The 24,994-nt window shown below is 43.5% G+C and overlaps 1 protein-coding gene across 9 annotated transcripts in view; it reads left to right on the plus strand.

Moving 5' to 3' along the window:
- The window catches only part of AKAP13 (A-kinase anchoring protein 13), a 468,794-nt gene that overhangs the window by 239,064 nt on the left and 204,736 nt on the right, over nucleotides 1-24,994 (plus strand). The window lies entirely within an intron of this gene.

The following is a 24,994-nucleotide window of genomic DNA, read 5'->3' on the forward strand; positions in this document are numbered from 1 at the left end:
CGTGTTTTCCAACCGGGAGGCACAGCAGGTAGTGGAGGAACTGGCCTGTGGCATAATTTCCCCTAAGTGGCAGTGCTTCCCATGGGACATCTGCAATATTTCAGCTACCAGAAAAAAAGAAGCTGAAACCTTTATTGGATACTCAAATCCAGGAGACACAGAGGAGGCAGGGAAGAGGTGTTCCTCGTCTTCTCCCACGACCCCATTTCTCCAGGGCCCTACTCCCTGGGCTCAGTTGTAAGTATTCAGTAATAAGATTCAAGGAAGAAACTAACAGTTCTACCAAGTGTATCTCCCCAGATAATAGCTGGATGGAAATACCCAGCTCCAAAGTGTGCCAAACCACCCATACACCCAGGAGTGGGCTATTTAGGGACTGCTCCTTCCGACCTAGTAAGAGAAATCTGCGTTTCCCACTGAAGTAACTGCTACTGCTTGTCCTTGCTTCACAGTGATGAGTCCTGTGAAGTGCTGCCTGGACGGCCAATTTTACATGGTATGCACATGGGAGGAGGTGGGAGGTGGTTGCTATGAGGATATATTGAAGCAAAAAATCCCAATAAATACATAATGCAGTCCTTTCTTCTCTTCCCAGGTTGGACAGATCAGCTTCAGCTGGCAGACTCTGTGTACGGTAAATAACAAAGTACACTGAGGATGTTAAACTGTATCAAATTCCAGGTTTTTTTTGGATCTGTGATGTTCCAGGTCACTGCAGTTTAACCCTCAGAGTGCTGCTCTCTACCCAGCTACAAGCACAGCTGCTCTTGAAGAGGCTGAAAATTGTCCTGGGGCCTGTTAATGGCTTCAATGAGCTGTTCAGGAGGACCACAGGGATTTGTGCAAGAGGCTGATGTGGTGGCATCCTGAATGCATCTGTGAAACAACAACCACATGAAAGGCAAAATTGATTTTCTCTTTTACTGCTGAGTTCCACCCAGCTGCTGGAGTCTGAAAGAGCTGTGGAGCAGAATAAGGGCATGTTTCTTAATTCCAAAGCACTTTTCCACTGCAAAATCTTGCCTCAGCAAGCTGTGTGTGTGAATCCAAGCTGGCAGGGAGAATTCATGGCAGCTGCCTGTCATAGCGATCTACAAAGCTCAGAAGAGCTCTCTGCAAAACTCTACCTGAAAAGATGCTTCTAAGACACAATGTCTAATGCTAAACTCCCACCCACCAGCTTTCTAGCTGTGTAACTCACTCCTCTGTCTCTGGCAGAGCTAAACAGTGGGCAGTTCCAGCAAACGCTGCAGGGAACATCCTGTGTGCTGTAGCAATGCACACATCTGGTGTTAAGATGCTCAAGCAGATGGGATTAGGATACTAGCTTTTGTTCTGAGGGAGCAGCACAAGGCCAGATATGGCAGTGGTGGGCACACAGACTGGCAACTTGCTCCTCACTGTGAAGGAGAAGCTGAGCCAGCCATCTGAGAAGGCAGGAAGAAAACAATGGGAATGCTTAATAGCAATGGAAAAAGCTGGCAGACTTTTTAAAATGTTTTTAAACCTCTTGTTAAAGAGGATTTAAGAACTAGGCATGTGTAGGGAAAAGAAACTTTATTTATGATGAATGTTAATACCAGCTCTTTACATATGATACTGCCCTCAAGCATCCCTGAGGGTATTTGAGGGACTAGTGCTGTGGTTATGATTTCAGTGGATAGGGGAAATTCTCTTGCATTATTAAACAAATCATGCCCTGTGCTGGCCTTTGGTTTGATGTGTGTAACATGCAGTCAGTGTTAGCCATCTGGGGGAACAGGATTCCACAACTTGTTGGCATTTTGAAAATAAGTTGGAAAACTGCTGACTGAGATCCCCTCCTTCCTCACAACCTATCAAAGGGAATAGGGGTTAAATCTTCTAATCTGTGGGAAATAAAGCCAAAACCAACAAAGTTTTAATAAATAACATTTACCTTTTGCCATATTTGTTTATCATAACATTCATTATGGGTGGAACGTTTAAATGTTTGCAGTGTTAAACATTTGATTAGATTTGTTATAGAAATCAACCCTAATTGCCTGGTTCCCATTAAATCCTCACTTTCCCAAAGGTGGAGAGTCAAAAGTTTTACTATTTTAGATTCATTAGATGTTTTTCTCCATTTGTATCATAGACCTAGCTCCTGAAGTAGTTGACTAAGTAGGTGATGCTCATGGAATCAGCAGGAGGAGTAAAATCGGGCCAGCAAACCGTGTTGACTTCTTTGCATCTTCTGTTTGTCACTGGGCATTCCATTCCCATCCTACAAACCCCAACTGTTCAAGGGGTTAAATAACAACAATCTAATGGTTTCCCCTCTAGGTCACTGGTCGCAGTCCACCACGGGTCATGCCATGACCAGCTAACGGCTGTTAAGTGCTCTGTGTGAAATCAGTTTAGTGGGTCTGAAGCCAGATGCTAGTTGACAGATGCCCAAAACCCATTACTCCAATTGGCCTCCTTGTTGGCAGTCACAGCAGGCTGGTCAAGGCCATGCAAATTCAGCAGCTCCCCGAGGCTAGGAGCACAGACAAGGTTGTTTATGAATGCTTCCCTGTGTTGTGAATGCCAAAAGTCTTCAGAGAAGGTCATAGCACAATGCTGCGGGTGCCAGCGGCTGAGGACCAGGCTCTGATTCAGCTATCCGGGGAAGTGGTGGTAGGAAAACACTACTGAAGACCCCCAGCAGATGACTCCTGATGTCAAGGAGAGGATGTAAGGTTGCAATGGGAGTCTTGATGGAAGTTTTCACCCTTTGGCTTGTCCTGCCCAAGGAGCTGACAGTCAGACTATCCCAGTGTAGCATTCCCTGCAGCAACAGTAAAAATCCAATCTCCCTCCCTCTCGGCCTTTTTCCTTCTGATGCCAAATTTAAATGACCTTACTTTTTTGGCAGCAGGAAACTTCACAATTAAATACAGAAGCAGAGCAGGCTTTCAGATGGAACTTACAGCAAGGGAACAACAGATGGCATTGTTTGCTGGGCTGGAAAAGCTGCATCTGCTCCTAGAAGAAATGCTAATCGGAGCTCAATTAGGCATTCAGGGGGAACCATACCCCATCCCCAGGACAATGGCCATGTGTACACGATCCTGAAAAACACAAGGAAGTAGATACAAAGTCATCAAAAATCCCCTCTGGAACAAGTCCAAATGAAGCATATAATGGGATAGGGTAACCTACAGAGTTTCCTTGTGCTGAAATCCATCCGAGCCACTCAGAATAAAAATGTAATTAGCAAAGACTTATTGTATTTCATTTGCAAGTGGGCAGTGATTTTGTTTTCAGTTTCAAGGCAGATAATTCTAGCATAACACTGGTATCAGATTCTACCCTGGCTGCTCTCTGAGGTGTGGTGATATTAAAGGGTAGCTGAGATCTTTATAGCGAGTACTACAAATGGGGATGATAGAGTTAGTTAGAAGGATTTATAACACATACCTTGCCTAGGACAACTGATCCCTTTATAGAAACACAAAGGAAGAAAATAAGAGGATGGTGGAAAATGTTCCCTGGTTCACTCCAACTAGGTGTTCAAGCACAAAATGAGTCCCATGGCCTGCAGCGCCTGTGCATGGTCTAAAACAAAGCACAGGACATTGTTCCTCCTTCCCTCCCTCAGCCCTTCCAGCTTCCTCCAGAGGTGCAGGCAGGCAAGGCTCTGCGTGTTCTCATTTCAGTGTCTTCTGTTTAGGGTATTAAACCAGCACCCCAGTCTGGCAATGCTGTTTGCAAAACAGGGCTACCAAGAGGTGGCCCCAGCTGCCAAATGTGCTGACACTGCAGAGATCCCCATTGTGCTGAAGCTTTGCATTCAAACCCCGTTCTTGTTTTAATATCCTCTTTCTCGCCTAGCTTGGGTCATGGCAGCACACCCTGGCTGCTCTGTGTATCTGGGTGCACCACGGTACATCATGGGACAACGTGCACCTCATGGGTAGTCCTAATGGGGACTCCCACCTCTTGCTGGTTGCACACCCTACTCCTAACAGCCCTGGGAACATGCTGCATGGGTAAATCAACACCCAGGCCTTTTGCACCTGAAAGATGTTCATAAATAGGATCGTTACTGATTTCAAACAATACACTCCAAACATTGGCAGAAAAACACCAGAGATCAAAGGCGTTTTGGAACAAGTGACTTAGAGCTGTTGTAAAGGAAAGGATTTTCTTGGCACTGAGGCAATTTACGGCAACTCCAAAGAGTGGTGAAGAGAACTGTAACAGGACCCTGAGCCATTTCTGCCTTCAACGCCATTCTGCTTCAGAGGGATGTTGAATCCCAGTCTGGCACAAACCTCAGGGCAACTGAGAAAAGTGGTCTTCCTGATAAATGACTTTGCTGCATATGCTGAAGCTGTAGGCACTGATCATCCTTATTTCAGGACTGCTGTGCCCCCCCCCACTGCCACAGTTTCAAGCCCCTGGCTTGGCTAGCTGGCTCTAAACAACATCTCATAGGCTTTAAGTGCTCTGTATCTGAATAAAGATTCTGACCCCCATCACATCTCTTTGAGAGGAACCTTGGAGATTTGCTGACTGTTTGCAGCTCAGTGACAGCAGATTTATTACTGCTCTAATTTGGAAGAGACTTCTCCAGTGATGGAAATAGTGGCTGTACCCTTGTGCTGACCTGGAGCTGGCCTTCTCCCAAGCACTGTGTCCATGGGGGTCTGTGCAGGCAGAAAAGCATCCACTGCAGGTGTCCAAGGCCACAGAAATTAGGGAAGGCTATGGGCAAAATTCATGCCCTGGAGATGGCATGATCCAACTTGTCTTGGCAGAGCATCAGTGGGCTGCATGAGTCAGGTCTTCCTATGCAATGCAGGTGGATGGATGGGTTGTCCCTTTCTCTTTAGAGGAAGCAATCCAAGCAATCATTCTCTAGCATTACCTTCCTGTGGTAGAGATTGAAACATCCAAGGTGTCAGAGACCCTTGCCTCCTGCTGTTCACTGCCCATGCACTGATAGGATTGGAAGACCTAGCAGCTAAATTGAAGGAGAGACATCCTCACACCATGAGATAGTGCAGATGAGCCCAGCCTGCCAGCACAAGCCCTGGACTCAGCTAACTTGTGAGATGAAGCTCAAATGGCCAAGACCACAGGGTCTCATCTTTGCAAGGACAGCTGAAGAGCTGGTCTCAGCTCATCCACGTGTATCAGCACATGGGGCTCAAAGCAGGGCTGCTGCTGACCAGAGTGTGAAGCTTTCCAGTGCTCACAGGCAGAGAGCAGACTTTGGCTGGCTGCCTGGAGTTTTAATGTCTGTGTTTTAGACCCAGACTTCCTGCTGAGCAGTTCCAGAGGGAAAATAAATAAATACCCAGAAAGCACTCCCAAGAACCTCGTTTATCCATCAATGGCCAGTTTTGTGCCATCCCTTGAATCTGAGAAAGGCAGAGAGGAAGCGTGACCAGGGCACACAACGAGGCTCTTGGCTGTCCTCTTTGGCTAGCGGGCTACCAAAAGGAGCCAAGGGACTGCAATGGAAGCAGCAAGCGGCTCCAGCTGAGCAAGGGTCCTGACAGCATCGTGTTAGCAGGAGGGAGGACACACTGCCTTGCTGTAAAGCAGCCTCAATACTGTGTCAGTGCTTCCTATTCATTCCCAGGACTTAAAGGCTACCTCCCTGTGTTGTCCACCTCCATGACGCAGACAAGCCCACGCACTTCCTCTTTTGGGCAAGTGCAGGAACTAAAAGGTGATGCCTGGAGTTTCTCAGGACCCTTCTTCCCATCAGAGTAACAGTGAGTTGCTGTCCTGAAAATGAGGTCATTTACTCTCCATGTTAAGCGGGGAAAGCTTAAGGACTCCAGTCTGGCCTTGTCTGAACATTGCTTTCCAAACCTGACCTGTAAAAACACATTCCCAGCCATGCCAAGGCTCAGCACCCGGGACTTTTAGAGCAGGATTTCTTGTTCTGTCAGAAAGGGTTACGAAAGAGCGCATCTATTAAAGAAAAAGGGAAAGAGACAGTTAACTATTGCTGTAGAGTCCTCTAGTGGTGAACATTCCACAAACCAGGCAAGCGTGCCCCCATGTGAACTCAACCCCTCCATTTCTATTCTTGATTTACATAAAAATGCATATACAAAACCTGCCAACATCCAGATTCAATGGTGCTTTTTAAACTACTTATGAAAGGTGTCAAAGGCAACGGTCTAAAATCAAACCAACCAATCTCCCTTCGCACTATCCCTCAGTTACTCGCTGCCAAATAGCATGTCCCACTCAAGGCTAGACGATATTCTTTCAGATGGGTGAGTTGAAGCCCTATACACATTAAAACACCCAAGATCTTAGACACACATTTTCTGCTGTTGCTGCTGCTCAGAGAAATGACTGAAGAAGGAGAACCTGCAGAATGAAATCGTTGCCACACGTGTGCCAAAACACTTGTCATTTTAAAACCCAGATAAAAAAGGTGGTGGTGAAGCATTATTGTCCTGAAGAGCATAGGCCAGCTTAGTCTCCAGCAGCCATAGTGGTGGGTTTAGATGAGCAGCTGAGTTTAGATGAGGTTCCAAACCTGAGTAATTTAAAGTATTCATCACTTTCCCCATTTCTGTCTCCTTCTCATGTTGCCTTGAGCCTTCTTTATTCCTATTCCTGTTCTCTATCAGACCAAGGACATGGCCTTTTGCAAAATCCATACCCAGCACTGAGCAAAATGGTGTTTGCAGCAATTTGAATATGTGATAGAGGAGGAAAAAAGCTATTGCCTGCTGTGAGCTCTCTCTGCTAAAGAGAAAACCACTACCCTTGACAGGATATTCCCGTTCCAAATGAGGCCATCCCATCTGTACTCTGCTCTCTCCCTTCAGACCTGAGTCTTTTCAAATGTGGTTCAATTTCTGTTTCAGAACCAAATCTTGCAGACGTTTAAGACTTTATTACAAAATACACCCTCACTTGCTGCAACCAAATAATTGGACACTGTTTCTTTCCTAAGAGCCTTTTTTCCTCTTCCCTCTGAGTTACCACGAGCAAATACTGACCTTTAAATTCCAGCTCCTGCATTGGAATAGCTATATTAGCACCCGCTGAACACAACCTGCTAGTTTTTGACAGGCTGTGTAATTTAAGAAGCATCAAAAAGACCAAGAAAAAAAGGCATCATAAAATTGATAGCAAGCTGGAGGATGCTGCCTCTTAGAATGCTGCTAACCCGTGTTAACAAGGAATGCAGAGGACTGAAGCTTGAAGGATTTTTATATGTTTTTAAGTATTTATCCTGCTTAATATTTGCCCTATATTTGAAGCAGCACATGAAAATAATACAATCCTCAAGCCACATAATAATTTCGGCTGGAACAGACCACAAGCGAAGTGTTGGACCAGATGATTGCCTCATACAAGCAGGTTGTCAAGGACTAATCCAGCTGAGCCCTGAATGTCTCCCAGGCTAGAGACTCCTCCACTCTGCTGGCCCTTGTATGTGATACAGTGCCATATATTTAAATAATCCATGTAATGTGTCATCTTTCCACGTAGGCAGACCCTGCGCTCTGGTTGCTAAGCTTTTCTGGCCGAAAGCTGAAGTATTTGATATGTGTTTGAATTTACAGGTCTCTTCCCACAGATTTAATTACTTTCCTTCAAGCCTCACGTCCCACCAGTAAGCACAGACACCTCCTTGAACACTGCTGCTGGGAAGCAAGGCTTTAAGCTTACCTCTGCCCAGGGCCCAGATGCTCGCTGGTGTCACTGTTAATTACACTGATTTCAGCAGTGCTTACTGTAAACTTGGACTGAGCTGCCAGCCACGTATCAGCCCTGCCTGCCTGCATTAGTTTCTGTATCGCTTCATGTCCAAATCAATAGGATTAGGTACCAGTAAATAATAATGGTTTCATAAAGCTGAAGTAACAGAGATTTAGAGTGCTGTACCAGCTAAAGAAATGAGCCCCTGGGGGTCTGTTGTTTGGCTGTTGGTTTTGCTATGGCCCATAGGAGAGTTTCAAAGCAGCTTTTCACGAGGGGATTAACCAACAGACCATGGCCAGGGCCCTGGGAGAGCAGATATTGTTGCATCCAAGTGGGAAAGTTTCTTTTTTCTCTCCTGTCTTCTCCACACCAGTGAAAACTGTGAAGAAAATAAATCACTGTATTAATGCAAACCTTCCCTTTACTTCATGTTGTCACTGTCACTTCAGTTCAGTTCAGACAACCAGAAAGTCCATTGTCAGGGACTGACTCCAAATTCCATTATTATTTTTTCTTTCTGTAGTTTAAATTTCTCCATATTTTTTTAATAGAAGATTTACAACAAAGACTATTAATTTTATTTTATTTTCATTGTAAAACCATTTTCTATCAAAAAAAAATTAGCTATAAAATTCTATTTAAATGATTTTCTTCCTCTTTACAGATATGAGGATTAAGTTTCAGGAAAGAAAACTACTCAGATACTAGGTAACTGATATCCAGACAACTAGACTAGAGGAGAAGCTCTGTGATGACAACATATTTCAGACAAACAAGATATTCCTTCTAAAAGCCAGGATGAAATCTAACTACTGACACTCAGAGCAAATCCCTTCCACAGCCCAGGGAGAGGGAGGATGAAACCTGTCTTTCTGAGTGCTGGATTTGAGGTGGGTATCTCCTACAGCTTCTGGCTTACCTTATCTTTCCACAAGAGACCAGCACATCTGAGGGATGTAAGTGAAAGCCCATGTTCATACACAAAGGGGAGATATAAGGATAGTGGTTGGAACAGAAACCTGAAGGCCATGCAACTTCCCACTTGAAGCAGGCTGTTGCGATCACTGGTACTTGCCGTCTGTCCAATTTTGACTGTATCTGTGTTGTTCAGACCACCAAATTAAGGACCTTTGTGAATTCAAGGAATCCCACTGCTGCCTACAGAAGTGTTACTTGGGAAAAAAAACAAGGGTTACATCATTAAAATGAAGGAGGAGAGAAGACCTTGTGGATTACTGTCTATCTGGATGGTGTCTTGCAATCAGAGTGGTTTACCCCCAAAATCTCTGTTACCCCTTGGGCTATGCAAGATGATCTGCTGACAGCCCTAGCTCAGGTGGCCCTTATTCCAAATGACTTCTTAGATATTTTCATATACTAAATTAGCCAAAGAGTGAAACCAAAGAATTCAGAAGAGGGGTCTGGTGTCTCAGAAGGAGCATCGTGCCTTCTCCTCTTTGTGTACTTGCATCACCACCTGTTCTTAACTCCCTGGAAGCACTGTGCTATGAAGGTTCTCTGCCAGAATAAGCGAAAACACAGGAGGCTTTGTCATCTTTGGAAACCACGACATCCCATGCCCGATCCATTTACAGTCCAGAATTTATTAACAGAAAAGCCTCCACACATCTGCAGTTCATATAAATGATAAGAACCGTTTGTTTCTAATGCCTTACTGTAACTGCAGCCTGTGTGCTTTCCATCAGGAGATGCTAAAATGGCTCCTGAAGGAGGGCAGAGAGGGTACACAGGGTGTCAATCAGAAATACCTGGGACCTGATCCCCCAGACACTGAGGAAGGAGGGACTGGGGGAAACTGGGGGGTGGTACCTCATGGGCAGGGCTGCTGTATCCCATATGCATGATCAGAGGTGCCAGGTCCGCACTGCTGATCAGAGGGCTGGAAGCTTAGGCACCTCCAGACTTCTGTCTGTATTAATTACCTGCTATGTACATCTCCTATAATTAAAAGCCAGAGCATCTGTGCTCCTCCTCAGGGTACAGGCACCGCTCCACTGTTGTAAACATACTTGAGATTGGAGCGAGGCCTTTTGCTGCCTGAACTCCTTGCTTTTATTTCTTGCTAAATGCTAGTTGCGGATACTACCTGTGCAGTACAGGGGGCAGGGGGCTTATATTAATTAAATGCTGCTATGGAAACAGCACATCAATATAGGATGGTGTTTCTATGGGAGGCAGGGAAGGAGCCACTTAGACAGGACCATGGCTGATTTGAAGGGGCAAGAGTTAGAAGGATCATGTTTTTATAAAGTTACTAGAGCCTAGGGAGGTCTCTTGGGTTCGTGTGTCCTTTTCCTTCCTATGGCTGTTAATTACCGACTGCATCAATCCTCTCCTCTGAGCCCTGTGAGAAACTCCAGTTCTTCGATAGATCAAACAGTCTTGTCTTCCCCTTGAAATGTTCTCTGCTCACAACCTAAACGACAGGAAACAGCTCTGAACATGTAAAATCACGGTATTACAGTCGGGTACCTTGTTAAGCCAGAAACTGAGCTCTGCCCCATGTGAAAAATGAGAGATGTGACCCTTTGTAAGGAAGCAGATATCTGTATAGATATCCCTGAAATCCTGCCTTGGTTATGCAAAGAGCTGGTTTAAGCTGGTTTTAGATGTTCTGCTTCTCCCAATTCTCTGAATGCAGCAACAACCAAGACACTTGTAAGCACAGGATTAAAAGTAGTTGCAATACAACTGAAGAATCACTTTTCCAGCCCAATTTTGAGGTAATATATGTCTTGATGGCTTATTTGGGATAAGCTATAGAACCAATCTGTGGTTTATCAAATTGAAGCTATGAAACACAGTGGAGCAGTCATGCAAAGCACACATGGATGAAACCTGCCTGCTCTATCTGGATTGTTTTCTATATATGTAAGCTGAGTTGTTTCAGGGCCATCAGGTGTTTGTACACATAAGCCTGTGCTGTCTTTGCAGCCCAACCAGATATTTCCGAGTAGGTGTGATACCCCAAGTGAGATCAAGACTGTGCACAATCAGGAGCTTTTCCTTCCCTGAAAGTCGTGTTGTTGAAAGAGGCCCAAAAGACAAAGGATAAGAGAAAAAAGTGTTATGGTTGTATTTCCTTTATTTTACAGCTGCAACTGCTCAGGAACTGACTCTAGCTGAGTCCTGTAAGGTTTTGCAGGGCTGGGTTCTGTATAATGGCTCTGACCCAGTATCTCGGGACAGAAATATAAAGCTTTGATTTATTTTGTCAGGCTGTAGTCAGATTCTCTCCCAGACAGTCCCACAATTTCCCCCTCATTTTCATCTAGTTCCAACAGAGATCCATCTTTCAAATGATCCCTGACATGAGTAGCTGCTGCTGAGAAAGTTAGTACCTAATCAGTGTGCATCATTAAGAGATAAACATATAATCATATCATCCATCCATTCATCCATCCATCCATCCGTTTTTACTCCTAGAATCTGGATGCAGATCAGCCATGCCACCAGCTTATCAATTAAGGAAGAACAGATTCATGGTCTGATAAATTTAGCAAGTGCCATGTAAGCTGTAATTGGTGGACATGATCCACTTCCCTTGCATTAATGACTCCAAAAGGTTCTGTTGCTCTTATCACATCGTGCCTTCATGTGTTAATCAGCCCCAGCCCCACTGCATTGAAATTTTCCTCTGTGACAAGCCCAGCACTGAAGCAACCACATCACTGCTTTCATTGACACTGAAAAATGACTGTCTTGTTAATAGCATAAACGGACGAGGGGCTTTGCCTTCCAACTCAATTCAAGAGTGCTGTCGGCATGAGTGGGTTATAAAAGCTCTTTTTCAAGATAAAAGACAGTTCCCTGCCAGAAAAAAAAGCTCAAACATCTTTATGACATCCTAGTGCAAAAAACAATTGAAAAGGATTGTCATAAAAGGAAGCGTGTCAGTTGTGAACTTTACTGAATTGAGCCTAATGCAAAATTCATGCCGAGGTGTCACAAGCGAAAGGCAGTTTATTAATCCAACTTATCTGGAGCTGGTAGGCAGCAGTCATGGTACATTAAGATTGCATGAATATTCCCCAAGCTCATTTGGGCTTCTATTCAGGACCACTTTTGTGAGTGCAGCAGGGGCCAGAAAGGTCTTTTGGACCAGAACCAGCCTTCTTTCCTCTCCCTTCTGCGTATCTTTTCATACTTGTCACACAGTGGGCACATTGGGGCTAAGTGAAGCATGATGTCTTTGCCATCTGACTGATCAGGATGCAATGCCAAGCTAACTGTGTCATGCTTCTTTATTCCAGTCATGCATTAGAACACACTTTATTTCTCCATTACATTTTGTATGTTCCCAGGCTATCTTTCTCCACAGGGAAGAAGCTGCAGGAAGGAAGGGGTTCTAAGACTCCTGTTTTACGTGCTTTTGCTATTTTGCAATGTCTTATTTTCCCCACAGGGAACAGCAAAATGTATTACAACTTGTGTGTACAGAAGAATCGCTCCAGTGAACCTCTGTCTGCTGAGAAAGCATCAATGCACCTATAGAAAGAACATAGTGGGCTTGTCAGCACAGCAGACTTTTAGAGAAAACCACAAACACCCCAAAGAAGCAGTGGCGTGGGACCAGTGCCTTCTGAAAGGATGGGGAGGAGGAGAAATTAAAATGGCTTGAATTAGAAGTGAAGCAGGCTTGCAAGCTGCCTCCTTTGTCTCTTGGGTAGCACTTGAAGTAGACTGTGATGAGACAGATGGATCTAGTCAGGACAATGGACCCCACAATCCACCAAACCCCTTAGAACAGGGATGAAGTCCTTCTCCTTGGAGGTTTCAGCTAATTTTGCAATTGGTATCAGCTGGGTCAGGGTTCGCCCAGAACCATGTGGGAAGTAGGAAGGCTTTAAATGTGGCCAGCTAAGGGATAGGAGGGCAAGTTTAGCCCTGCTAGAAGTCAGATTAATGGCTCTTATTTCCAGCTGGGCTGAAGTAGCTGACTACAGAACTTGCTGGTCATGAATAAGCGTAAACAGAAGCGATGAAGGCTGTAGAGTTGCATGGAGGTGAAGGAGTTACTTAGAGTGGATGTATGTGGGGAGATGGATTACAGCAGCAGAGTTGCATCAAAGATGTGGTTTACTGAGCTCTTGAAGAAACTTTCATGAAGGAAAGAGCGTCTCATCTTACTGAAACCTAATTTGGGAAGAGCCTCAAAGAAAGAAAAAGCCTTCTGGAGCAGGTACCATGGTGTGAGTCTTGTTGGAAGGAGGCTTAGATGCATGTATTAAAAAGATGTTAAAGTGGATCCTTTTCTGTCGTGTTTATGGATGGTACCCAAAGTGGCTTTTATCTGATGTGCATTTGGCTCAGCACTGAAAGGTAATTGCAGCTAAATAGTCTATAAAAAGAGATCTACAAATGCTATAGAATAGGAGCTGGCCAAATTCTGTCCCCATTTGCGTCCATGCAAGCTCATTGGTTTTAATGAGGTTGTTCTGGTATCTCTGATGGCAGAATTTGTTTAGGATGTTATGGAGAGTGGATTGGAATGTATTACATGATTATGATAGTGGGCTCCTTTGTATTGGTTGTTCCAATGACTCTTTTCATGACTTTTGGCATGTAGCTTTTCTGTGCTGTGATTTAGTCAGCCATATTTATTCAAGTTGACCTGTCTTACATGAAGAAATGACTATAGAATTCCTTGGACGCTGTAAATGGAGGGTGCTGTAAATAGCAGTGCATACACAATTGCAGCTGGGTGTAAAATGGAGCAAAATGTACTCTGAAATGTGCCACTTAGTGATTTATCTCAGCTTTACTCAGTGAAGCCACTGAAGTGTGAGCCCAGTAGAAAAGACAAGTTATAGCAGGTAAGTCTTTCTCAGTCACACTTTTGCAAAGATTTAGGACTTTTTGTATGAAAAATGTAAAATATTAGTACTTTTTGTAGTGCGGATATCTTAAACTGCAGATTAAGCTCTATCTTGAAATATGCTGGCACTAGACGCAATGAGACCCTGATCCTGGCTGATCCTTGGAGAGCAGTAATGTGGATTCTGTAGCATCAGCTGTGATGTGCCCACACTTGTTTTAGGGAGGTTGGAGTGCCTCTATCTAAAAGACACCCAGCACCTTCATCTGCCTAAAATCAAAGTGGATTTGTCTACCCTTAAACCCTGCATTCTGGGTAGCTAACAAAGCAGGAGGAAGATGCTGGGTCAACGCTGGCAGATTTGGCTCTCAGCCCTATTTCAGCGGACTTGCAGCAGAGGTGTTTAGTGGCATACCGACACCGATGCGTGTTTTCCTCGCCCTGCGTGGTTGCTGCCTCCGGGGCTGTTCTGGATGCTCGATGCTGGATGCTCAAGCCTCCTCTTGGATGCGCAAGCATGGTCTGCTTGCCCACGAGATGGCAGTCGCCGCTTGTACATCACTCATGTGCCTGTCATGCAGCTGGATTGACAGCAGCGGGCAGCGAGCTGGCCAAGCGCCGCCCCTGGGAGGATCAGGAGCGGGGAAGGTGGAAAAGCAATGACTGTTTGCCATAAGGAGTCTGCCTATGGTCTGAGACCTCCTGCTCTCAGCCCTCATGGTCTCAGTGTAGACATAACTTTAATGGATACATTTTCCCCTCGAATGTAGGCTATGAAACAGAGATGACTCCAGATGTTCTGTGTAGAATGGGATTTCTCTCCCCTTCCCACTGTGTATGTTTTCCCTGTTGGGACAGTTCTCCCAAATCAAGCATCACCAGTGGAAACTGAAGGGAGTGTGCCATAGGACCAGTACAGTTACCTGGAGCTGCAGCACTCATTGCTCCTGTGGAAGCCTCTGGTTGGGTTGAAACGTGTTAAAGCATTTCTGAGATAGAGCATTTTAGGCCTTATAGTGTAGAAGTTGTGATTTCAGGATTTCACTGTAGATTATGATTTGAGAACAACTTTCTAATGGAGGAATTTGCCATATAAATAAGAAAAACGCATGATAATTTAGGTGGCAACCTTAATTACATGATTATTTCCACTCTCATAAATGGGTATAACCTACAGGGTATAATGAAATTGCAGCTTGGGCCCTAAAGAGATTTCCCTATCACTAAAAATGTGTTAACCATTCTTAAAGAAAGGTTTAGTAAATTGCCTCTAAAGCACAGGAAATTGGCTCAGCTCCTTCTGTGTATTATTTGTCATAAGAAGCACATCACAGGAAACAGGGCTGAGAAGAGTCACTAAGGTCTGAAATACATGGACTCTTGAAGCAGCAGTATTACCAGCCCCAGTAAGAGAACCTATGGGACTTAATTTTGCTGCAGATTCTCTGGAGGACCATCAAGCAATTGCTTTATGAGTTGAAATACCCCTGCTATTATACTTACAATTTGATACTGAAACACTATATTGCAGTTACTTGTGTTTCTGCAAATCAATCTTTCTTTTCCATCTGTAATATTTCTTCTCTCTCTGCTACAAAATACTCTAAAGAAGAGATAGAGACCAGGATAAATTTTGCTGGTAGTACAGGGTAGTGGGATGAGATGTTTCAGGACACCAGTTTCAGGATTTAATAGCAGAAAGACATTATGAACTTTATTTTCCTCTCATGTTAATTGTGACTTTACAGAACTCTCTGCAGTTGAATCATTATAAAATGTTGTCTGAGAGAAATAAGGCCCCTTATGGCCAAGATGGAAGCATCCAGAAATTATTTACTGTTTGGTGGTCTATATAGAAATAACCTGGGCTCTCAAAATGATGGCTTGTTTTCCATGAGTCGGGCTGTTTCTCCCCAGATCATCTATATTTGCATCCATATACATTTACTTTATCAACAAACTGAGTTGACAAGCCGACACCTGCTCCGATGCTATAGCCAAGATAATTTCCTGGTCCTTTAGCTGATGCATTTTGTGCCATGATGCCTTTAATGAGGCTGGAGGGTAAAAGCGCCATGAGGAAAACCTGTGCTCTTACCACAAAGATGGAGGATAAGCAGAATCCTCACACCCTTAGTTTCCTTAGGCAGCTCACAGCAGTAGCTCTGCTCCCACAAAGAGCTCACAAAATCATCTAGACCTCTTGTAGAAGATCATCTGGCATATCCCTCCCAGTTTAAGTCTAAGTAATAACCTACATTGTATTGTCTTTCCCTCTCATTTGGGTTGCAGAAAAGATGAGGTAGTGCCTGAATGCTTCCTACAGGAGATATTTAAAGAGTTGGAGAACTTTTCTCATTGTACTTTTCCTCTGCTTCCTTAATCTATCATCACATTCTAGTTAATGCGCAGTTCCCAAGGCTAACTCAGTTTTGATCAAGTTGTGTTAACTTTGAAAAGCTGACTGACTCCAGTTTAAAATGGATGCACTTAGAGGATGAAAGGCCTTTTTTTTATCAGTGTCGAAGGAAGTAGTTCAAAAGCAGAGATGGTTTTTTTCCAAAGACAAAGAAGCTCTTTCTCACCCCTCTTCCTGCCATGAAAGAGATCCTTTGCAACTAACTGCCCATCAGAGAAGATATCAATGAACTGGATATGAAGTGGCAGTATACTGGGAATTTTATTGCTATACCTGGAATAAAGGAAATTTAATCTAAGTGGATGCTCCCTCATGCCCCCAAATGTCCTCTTCCTTCAGTCCTTTTTTTTGATGTGTCTTTTTCTTCACCTTTTTGGAAGCTAATCAGCAGTTTTCTTGTATGGCTGGACAGACACAACTACTGACGTTCTCCTTACTATCTCGTACTGCAAATAACCCTTATACAGCTACGGGGAGGGGAGAGAAAAACATAGAGATGTAAATTCTACTAGCTGTTGAGGCAACCAGATTTAGAGTCTTAATTTGGACACATACTTTTTGTGTGGGTGAGGCAATTATTGGTGGAATAGGCCTTTTTTTGGAAGGCTGAATCCCTGTGATTTGATTCCCATCAGTGAAACAAGAAAAGACTGACTCAAATTCCTTCTCGCTCTACATGTGAAAAGATACCCTTAAATTCTACTAGCTTTTAAAAGTGGGTGTTTAAGGCAATCAAATTCCAGAGGTTCCTCTCTGGGTTAGTTTTCCCTTTCCACATTGGACTTATGGAGATAATTTCCTCTCTCAACCAGTGTCTTACATAAGATTTCTTTGCTTAAATGGCTTAAGAAATGGGACGAAACAACACATGCACACAGAGCAGCACATAAGCATATGAAGCATGTTTATATAAATTATTAAAGGCAATATCACAGTGAAGTTGGCAGAAATATGGCCTACATATGATTTGATAATGAGGACAACTAACAACTGGAACAAACTATCAAGGGAAGCTGTATTTTCTTCACCTGAAGGTCTTTTTCAGACCAGATGCCTGGCCAGCTTAGTCAGGTACAAATCCTTGTACTCAACAGAAATATCAGGGTTGAATTCAATGGTCTGTAGTCTATGGGAGCTTAGAGAGTTTGAGGTAATGATGCTTTCTGTTTTCAGCTAAGGCTCTAGGGATCATCATCTTTCCTAGTTTTATATCTGACAGGTATCAAATGAGACTGTGGAACCTATTTAAGAGCAAACATGATCTTGAATGACAACGTTCAACAGTTATTGGGATCAGAGCAAAGAACAAATATCCGCTTATTTTGGGTGCTGACCTAGGTCTGAAAGGCAGTGGGCTTTGTGGTACAGCTAGCAAAGCCCAGTAGCAAAGGCAGGAAGGAGTAGGTGCATCATCCTTCCACTGCTCTTTTTAGCTAGAGGCACTGCAAGCAGTCATCTCCTGCTACTTGATCTGAATTTGCATGATATCAGATTGTATCCATTAACCAGCTTGATAAACTTCACCCTTCAAATATGGTTGTTTAATGCATTTAATTCCTTTTGATGCGTGAACAGTGAAAAAGCATCCTGATGAGTTCTGAGTGCTCTGTCAAGTATTTAAAATTACACCCAGGCTGCACTGTAATCAGTTTATCCCACCTTCCCAGCAACAGCTTGTTATTAAAGATAACCATCCTTTGGCTTCTCTTCAGCCCCCCATCCTGGTCTGCAAAGACCAGAGGAAATCCCAGTGTTGGGTACAGTGCCCAAGGTTTTAGTACCACTGGCTAGTTTTGACAAAGCCAGGAAGGTTTTAAGGGGTTTTGGGTTTCCTGTATATCCCATCCCTTTTTACAGGGTCAAAGGATGACAAGCATCTGTGTCACAGCCAACTCCAGCAGAACAATTTACCATGGGAAGCAAGGTGTTTGCCAGAAGATGTGAAGATTAGAAACCAAATCTTTGCCTCTTGTACGTATTCTCCTTCACCTTAGAAAGGACTGCTCCCTTGTGTAGTAGGTGAGGAACTGGCTCAAAGGATAGAAAGCAACCACCAGTGCAAGGATGCTTTTTCTCCAAGTTCCTTTCCATGCTCTGCAGCCTTTGGGAGCTTTCCAGTGGCTTCTTTGTTCCTATGGATCAGCCAGCTGAACCATCTTACCATCCCCTTGAAATCCTGCCCGCACCATCCCTCCTACATACACCCTTTGATTCCAGCTGCAGATGGGAACAAGAGGAGAAAAGGGCAAATTCATGGGAGTGAGGAGGTGGGGATCAGAGACACAGATGAAATGAAAGGTCTAATTAAGTGTACCCTCTCCTCTGGAGCCACAGCCTGGTCTTTGTTATGCACATGACTGTACACTGGTTTCCAAGTTTATAAAAGGAGAACATGCTCTCACAGCCAGAGCTGGGGAAGAACTCTTGCCATTCCCTAACCCGTTAAGATAGCTAATGACAGCATCTGCTACATTCATATACATCTACTTATTAATTAAAAATACATAGGTTTCTATTTGAAGTTAAAGAGACGCATTTAATAGTATCTTTCAGAGCTTGTTAATGCGCTACAAGAGCTTGATAGTCACAATAAGTTTGTATAATAAAAATTTTGGTCCTGATGTTAAAGCACTACACATTATGCAGCACGCATACAGATGAAAGAAACCTCTGAATAGCACGTTCCTCTGTCTGCCTAGCTGCAGCAGCAGAGGTGTTAGGTGCACTTCACTTCCAGCTTGTGCAAAGGCAGGAGCAGCATTTACTTCTGCCACGGGGTTATATGTGCATCCAAGAGTCTGTATAACTTGATGGGAGAGGGCAGAAGAGTACTAGATGAGAGCCTGAATGTTACCTCTGCCTCTGGACGTGCTTTCCTGTACACCTCTGACAAATCTTACGTTAGATGTGAAAGTAAAGGGGGGTTCTGAGGACTGGACCTTAAAAGTGGGCTCGCAGGGTTTGTGTGAGCGTTGATGTTAATTCTGATTTAGGCAGGTTAGGAACCGCAATGAATTTTCAGTCGGCTAAACTTAATAGTAATAACGTTTCCTCTTACCTCAAAATTATGACTTTTCTATGCATGTACTATTCATAGCCACTCAGTACCGAATAACTTGATGGGTAGGAGAGAATACGTAGCGTAAATAAATTATTATTTTCAATGTTAAGGGAACCAAAATAATTTTAAACCATTTTTTTTTTTTTAACTTTATTTCTGTATTTATGCACTTGTGTCAGCTCAAGCACTGGAGAAACCTGCTTAGGTTTCTGCTTTACACTGGTTTTGGTGTCTGTTCCCCACTGGGTTTGGCAATTGGCTCTCCAAACTAGACCTGAATAGGGTGTTTTTGTTTTGTGGGTATGGTGTTTATTCCTGACATTAAAAGTTACTACAGAATTGGTAAAAATTTGTAAAAAATAATAATAAAAAAAAAACCAAAAATTTGCTTTTTTTTTTTTAAAATGACTTTTTGCTAGCTGTTGAACTTGTAGAAAATCTAGGGAGTTTCTGTGCTTTTGATGGATCATGATATGCTCTCAAACACTTAGTGAGTGTTCTCCCTTGATGAAAAGCAAATTAATGGAAAATCCTCCAAAGCTGTTGTTTTTCCCATATGCTTGGTAAATCTTAAAATCTGCCCTGTAGTGTAGTTTATGGCTTATTTTAGCACTAACTACTGTTTTATTTTAACAAAATGCTTTTGTGTCATTGCATACTAATAACAATACAGTCATCAAAAGCAACTGTGCTGGATAGTACAGGCTCCTTTGTTCCCAGTGCTGTGAGGTCTGATGTTTGTAATGGCAATGAATTCACAATGGTTTTAAAAAAAGATAAGTGTTCTCGCTTTAGGAGAAAAGATGTGTTTTGAAAAGGTTTTGCTGACCTCTGTTCAGAGGAGCAGGGCAGCTTTCCATCTATTCTCTAATCAGAAGCCAAATTTCTCCCCTCTGATGGTGCCTGTGCTGTAGATCTCTATTTCACAGACTGGATTCCTTCTTTGTGCAGCTTCCTGAGGGAGATCTGTGTGACACCCATAGAGTGGACGTGCAAAGGGTCTGATATTCCCATGTGGTCACTAGACTACATGGAGGGTGACATTATCCTTGTACTGACGGAGCTTCTCCCTCATGTAACATGAGGGTAGCCTTTTGTGACTAGGATCCCCATTTAAGCCATGCTCAGTGCCCACACAAAGAAGATCCAAAACAGAGGAGTATCCTTCTGTGTGGTGTCTGAGCTTCACCATTTCCATGGGGGAAGGTTGACAAATACATTTGTTAGCAGGCTTATTTGTTCAGTAGCATGCAAATAGAGCCTAATCCTAGCAGGGATGTATTCAGACAGGTGTTTTTATAGTATCCATGTCCTTGAACACAGACTCATGTTGAGATAGCCTTACTTGTCTCTAAAGATGAGCTTTCAAACAGGCAGCTCTGCTCCATTCTCAGCAAGGTGATGCCTTAGAGAAGCATACTGTATGGACATGGGCAAGCTGGCAGCGTTTTGCTGTCATCCAGATCACTGCCCACAAATCACATTTATCCTCTTGAGTTTGCCTGATGGAAAAGACACATCAGAGTATCCAGAGCAATAGCTGGGTAGTGATGCAGTGCTGGACCATGCAGCACCTTCAGACACAGACCTGTCCTGCAAAGGCCAACAAGCTTTTTAATTGTACTGAGACCCTGGGCTTTTAATTGTCTCATGTACTAACATTTTTATCTCAAGACATCCCAGTATTGGGGGTATTTGTTTTGTTGAAGGTTTTGAGTCAATGAACAGGGATGGCAGGATAAACCTAGGATGAAGACACCTAATCCCAAACTATCAGAAGTTACAGAAATGAGAATCTGGGGGAGCACCATGTGGGACAGAAGTGTGCCTGAGAATGTCCCAGCTGGAAGGAGACCTTCTAAGCAAAGAAGAAGATGAATGGACCTGTGCTAGCAGAGCTGTCTTTTCTGAAGAGATAAGAAAGATTTAATTGATGGAGCTACTGAGCTGAGTGAAGTGGGTGAAAGGAAAGCTGGTAGTTGGATTTCTTCATTCTGGGTCAATAATCTGAGACTAAATCACCCTTGCACCTGTGCGCCAGGAGCTCTTCAGCGTGTCAAAATGGGAATTTAAGGATATTAAACTCAGCTCCTACTGCAATTACTATGCAGATGGTGGAAAATAAGTGTTGGCAGATTTAATGTGGGTGCTTCGTGAGGCTTGCATCTATTGAAGAGGCAATGGGCAAACACTAAAGAGGAAATTTCAATTTCTTCACAGCTCTGGAAGACTTGAGATAATCAAAATATTCATAAGGGTTGTTTAGATTCTTCTTTTCAAGAGAAAACTGTAAGCCACTAGTCTCTGTTTTGCTATCATGTACAGGTTATCTGCAAAGGGCAGATCGTAGTCTGAAGGGTTTACTTGGTGATTCAGAAAGTGTGATTTGGAAAGCATCCTTCACTGCTTCCTCTGCCCTGGAGGCAGTGTCAGTCCTGGGTCATCCCAACACCTGGCTCTGACCCACAGCACTACACGTTCCATTGGCTCTGAAGCCCCATCTACTGCTGCTGTGGTTACCTAGTCTGCTGCGTGCCTTCCATCATTTGGTGACAGTCCTCAGTCCCTTGACCAGCCCTTTTGTTCTCCCAGGCCAAAATTGTTAATAATGGGCAGACTGAGCTGAACCTGTTCGGCATCTCTCATCAACATAATCCCATCTTTTAGAGCCCTGGTTTGAGTCCAGATATGCAGCACATTATGCACATTCCTGCCTTTCTCCCACTATCGTATCACAATCAGCGGTGTAGTGATTTCTGTTTGTTAGTTTCCCTTTTCTCTGGAGGAAAGGTTCAAAGCTCCCCCTTGGACGGAGATTCACCAAGGACTGGTTTTCTTCTTTTCCATTTACTTCCAGTTGGAAGCAGGTGCTCTTGGTAGGCAGCCCGACAGAGCTGGTCCCTGCTTGAGCCCTGTAACAAATAAATATCCTGTCCAACATATAACATTTTCCAGTGCTGATTAACTCGAGCTGAAAAGATGGATACTGGATACTGGCTCCTGCAAGCTGTGCTATCAGGGGGAGCGATGCTAGATGACTTTTGTGATGTGGTTTAGAACCAGACTTTAGTAGCTAAGTGGGTAACAGCACCATCTACCATTTAAGCACTTTATATCCCTGTGCAGCAAAGTCACTCCAGAAGCGCACAGGAGGTGTTCAATGGCCATGCTGTGTAGAAAATCCATTAAAGCCCAATCAAGCTCAAGTCTGAAATCCAGGCTTGGTGGCAGCATGAAAAAAACCCTTGAAGGGGAGAAATAAATCTCTGCTTAATCTCTCAGAACAAACCACAGCAGCGACTCAGTGCAGACATGGTACAGTGCAGCAGTGGCTTTCTCTGTCTGACAGGGTTTAGAGAGAAGGGTTTCAAAGGTCTGCAGAAGTGACCCAATTCCAGGCTATTTAAAATGCATTTAGGTGCTGGGTACAATAGGCACAGGCATGCTGCACCCCTAAGGGAAGCTGAGAGGGAGATGTGCCCTGAGAAAACAACTGTGGCTTCATTCATCACTCCTCAAAGGCTGAAACTGCTGAAAGGATCCTGGTTTGGTGGGGTTCAGTAGAATCCCAAAAGGAAAGAGAAACCGGTGCCAACCCAGAGTGACAGCATTCAAAAACCATGGCCAGTGGCGGCACTATTCATCGGATGGGCAGAGGTAGGTTAAGTTCACCCCCTCACACACATTGTTACATCCTTGGTGTCTCGAGAAAGGGCATCTTAAGAGTGAGAAAGGGGTTATAGCACCCATCCATCATTCAGTGATGACTTTATGGACCAGTCAGTGCATACATAGGGCATCTGGCAAGCACAGAGTTGTTCCTTTCCACTGACCTCTTTTTTTTGACTTTCAGACAACTGAAAAGGCAGCTGACAAAGGAGACAACTTTCAGAGTTCTAAAGTGGTGCGCTGGAACTAATGAGAGCAGCCTGATCAAGCTGCCAGAATGAATCAGGGGGATAATGCTGTACTGATATGCTAGGCCATAGTCTGTTCTTTCCCCAAAACTTTAAATTGGTTGAAATCCAATTCTGTCTCTCATTTTTACACTCAGTAGGGGAATGTTTCTGGCAGTGTTTCAGTCTGGAGATTTTGCTTCCTCTCTATCATGCTTCTTCCAATCATAAAGCTGGAGGGAGGTCAAGCTGTGCAATATTCCCTTTGTGTGTGAAGAGATGCACAAACTGTTTCTCATTAGAGAAGAGCAAGAGTTTGGAAGTTCAGTTCTCAGCACCTCAGGGTTCTGAAAATTAACATTTCCCCAGGCTTCTGGTCCAAATCCGGACTGGACTAGCTCTGTCCTGCTCTGCTCAGGAAGCTTTGGAGAGAGGAATTTAGTGCTTAAGTTAGCTCTGATGCTGGAAGACCACCTCCATCATTTTGCTCTGGTTTTGCTGTATGGGTTGACCTCAAACTTACAGCATGAAGTGATAGCAGAAGATTTTTTCCTTGAGTAGAAGGGGGTGAAAATATGGCTTACTTTCAAAATACGGCTTTGCTTTGAATGGTTACAATTGGGTAGGGAAAACACAAACCCATGAGATACCCGTTTCTTCATTGTTAGTTCACAGTGTATCTGAGGAAAGTACCATTTCAGCATGTGCATTAACCACTAGGCACCTTTCCAATTGGTTTGACTTATCAAAACCATTAAAGTTCCATCTTGCCTACGAACAAGCACTGTTCCCAAGCTGCATCCTTCGTGCTAGGATTGCCGCTACTTCCAGCAAGTAAGTAAAGCAGAAGCAATAGGGTTCCTCCTTGCTGGCAACTTCTGATACAAGAAAAAGGATATTCTTTAACTACTTTGAAGTAATGTTTAAATTCTGTTAAGGAAAAAGAAGCCGAGTGAAGAAATCAGAGGATGACGATCCCCAAGGATTAAAGATGATGGATTTGACCTGAGTCTAGAAAAACATGTCAGAGTAACATTTAGTGGGCTGTTGGATCTTAAAAAAAAAAGACCTTTTTACTTCTAACATTTGTCTTCTCTTTAAAGTTTTGAAATAACCCAAAGGAATGCAAGAACAAAGGCCTAAATATACCAAGCTGACATAAGAAATATTTCAGTTAATAAGTAAATTTATCTTGCCCACGGACTTGGGCTTTTCTATTCAAAAGGCAAAGAGAAAGCTCATGGCTGGCATTTTTCTCTATATCCAATGCTGAAATTAAATGTCTTAAATTTGTACCCAGAGCTACCTTTCACGAATGTGCCATGAATCTTCTGTTATTTGGTAGCATGTTTGTGGTTATAACTGTGAGTCTAGAGATTTCCTTCGAAAGGGGACACAGAACTGGAGAATTCTTGCATGGCTTTAACCAGAGAAAATGTCTGTGGTGTCAGCTCCATCACTCCTTGACAGAGATAGACTTTTCCTATCCAGGCAAAAATTGTCCCTATTTAGAATCATAGAAAGGTTTGGGTTGGAAAAGACCTTAAGATCATCTTGTTCCAAACCCCCTGCCATGGGGAGGGACACATTTACCTTCATTATTTATCCTGAGATTCCAGAAATCCTTCTTTTTTTTTTTCTTTTCTTTTTTTTTTTTTAATTTGGATTTTTCTTCATTTCTCTTCTTTTGACTAGATTTAGGTGTAGACCTACCCCTAACATGTAGGTGATATCTGGATCAGCAAACAAATTGGTTCAGGAGGAGTGGAAGAGTGGTTTGAAGCAGCTGGTGCTGAGCCTCTTCTGCTATGCTACATGAAACTTGGGAGTTCTGGTTAGACTTAGTCTGGTTTCATGGACCAAATGTCTCCATTGTACATGTGATTCAGAGCTGTTTGGAGGGCCAGGCATCAACTTGGTTGTTGCGACTTATGTCTGCCTTAGGGTTTGGAGTACATTTGATGCACATTTGGAGTTGAGCTTCTGGTTTACTTTTTTCCAAAAGGAATCTAGTTCATGAGCATCAAAACAGCTCTGCAAACGGAGCCAATGCCTGGTAAATTGATGACTGAGAGATTTACTCC

Source organism: Pezoporus flaviventris, unplaced genomic scaffold (genome assembly GCF_033815535.1).
Source record: "Pezoporus flaviventris isolate CSIRO_AGI_PZ_B2104156 unplaced genomic scaffold, CSIRO_AGI_Pfla_v1 ptg000006l, whole genome shotgun sequence".
Taxonomy (NCBI): domain Eukaryota; kingdom Metazoa; phylum Chordata; class Aves; order Psittaciformes; family Psittacidae; genus Pezoporus; species Pezoporus flaviventris.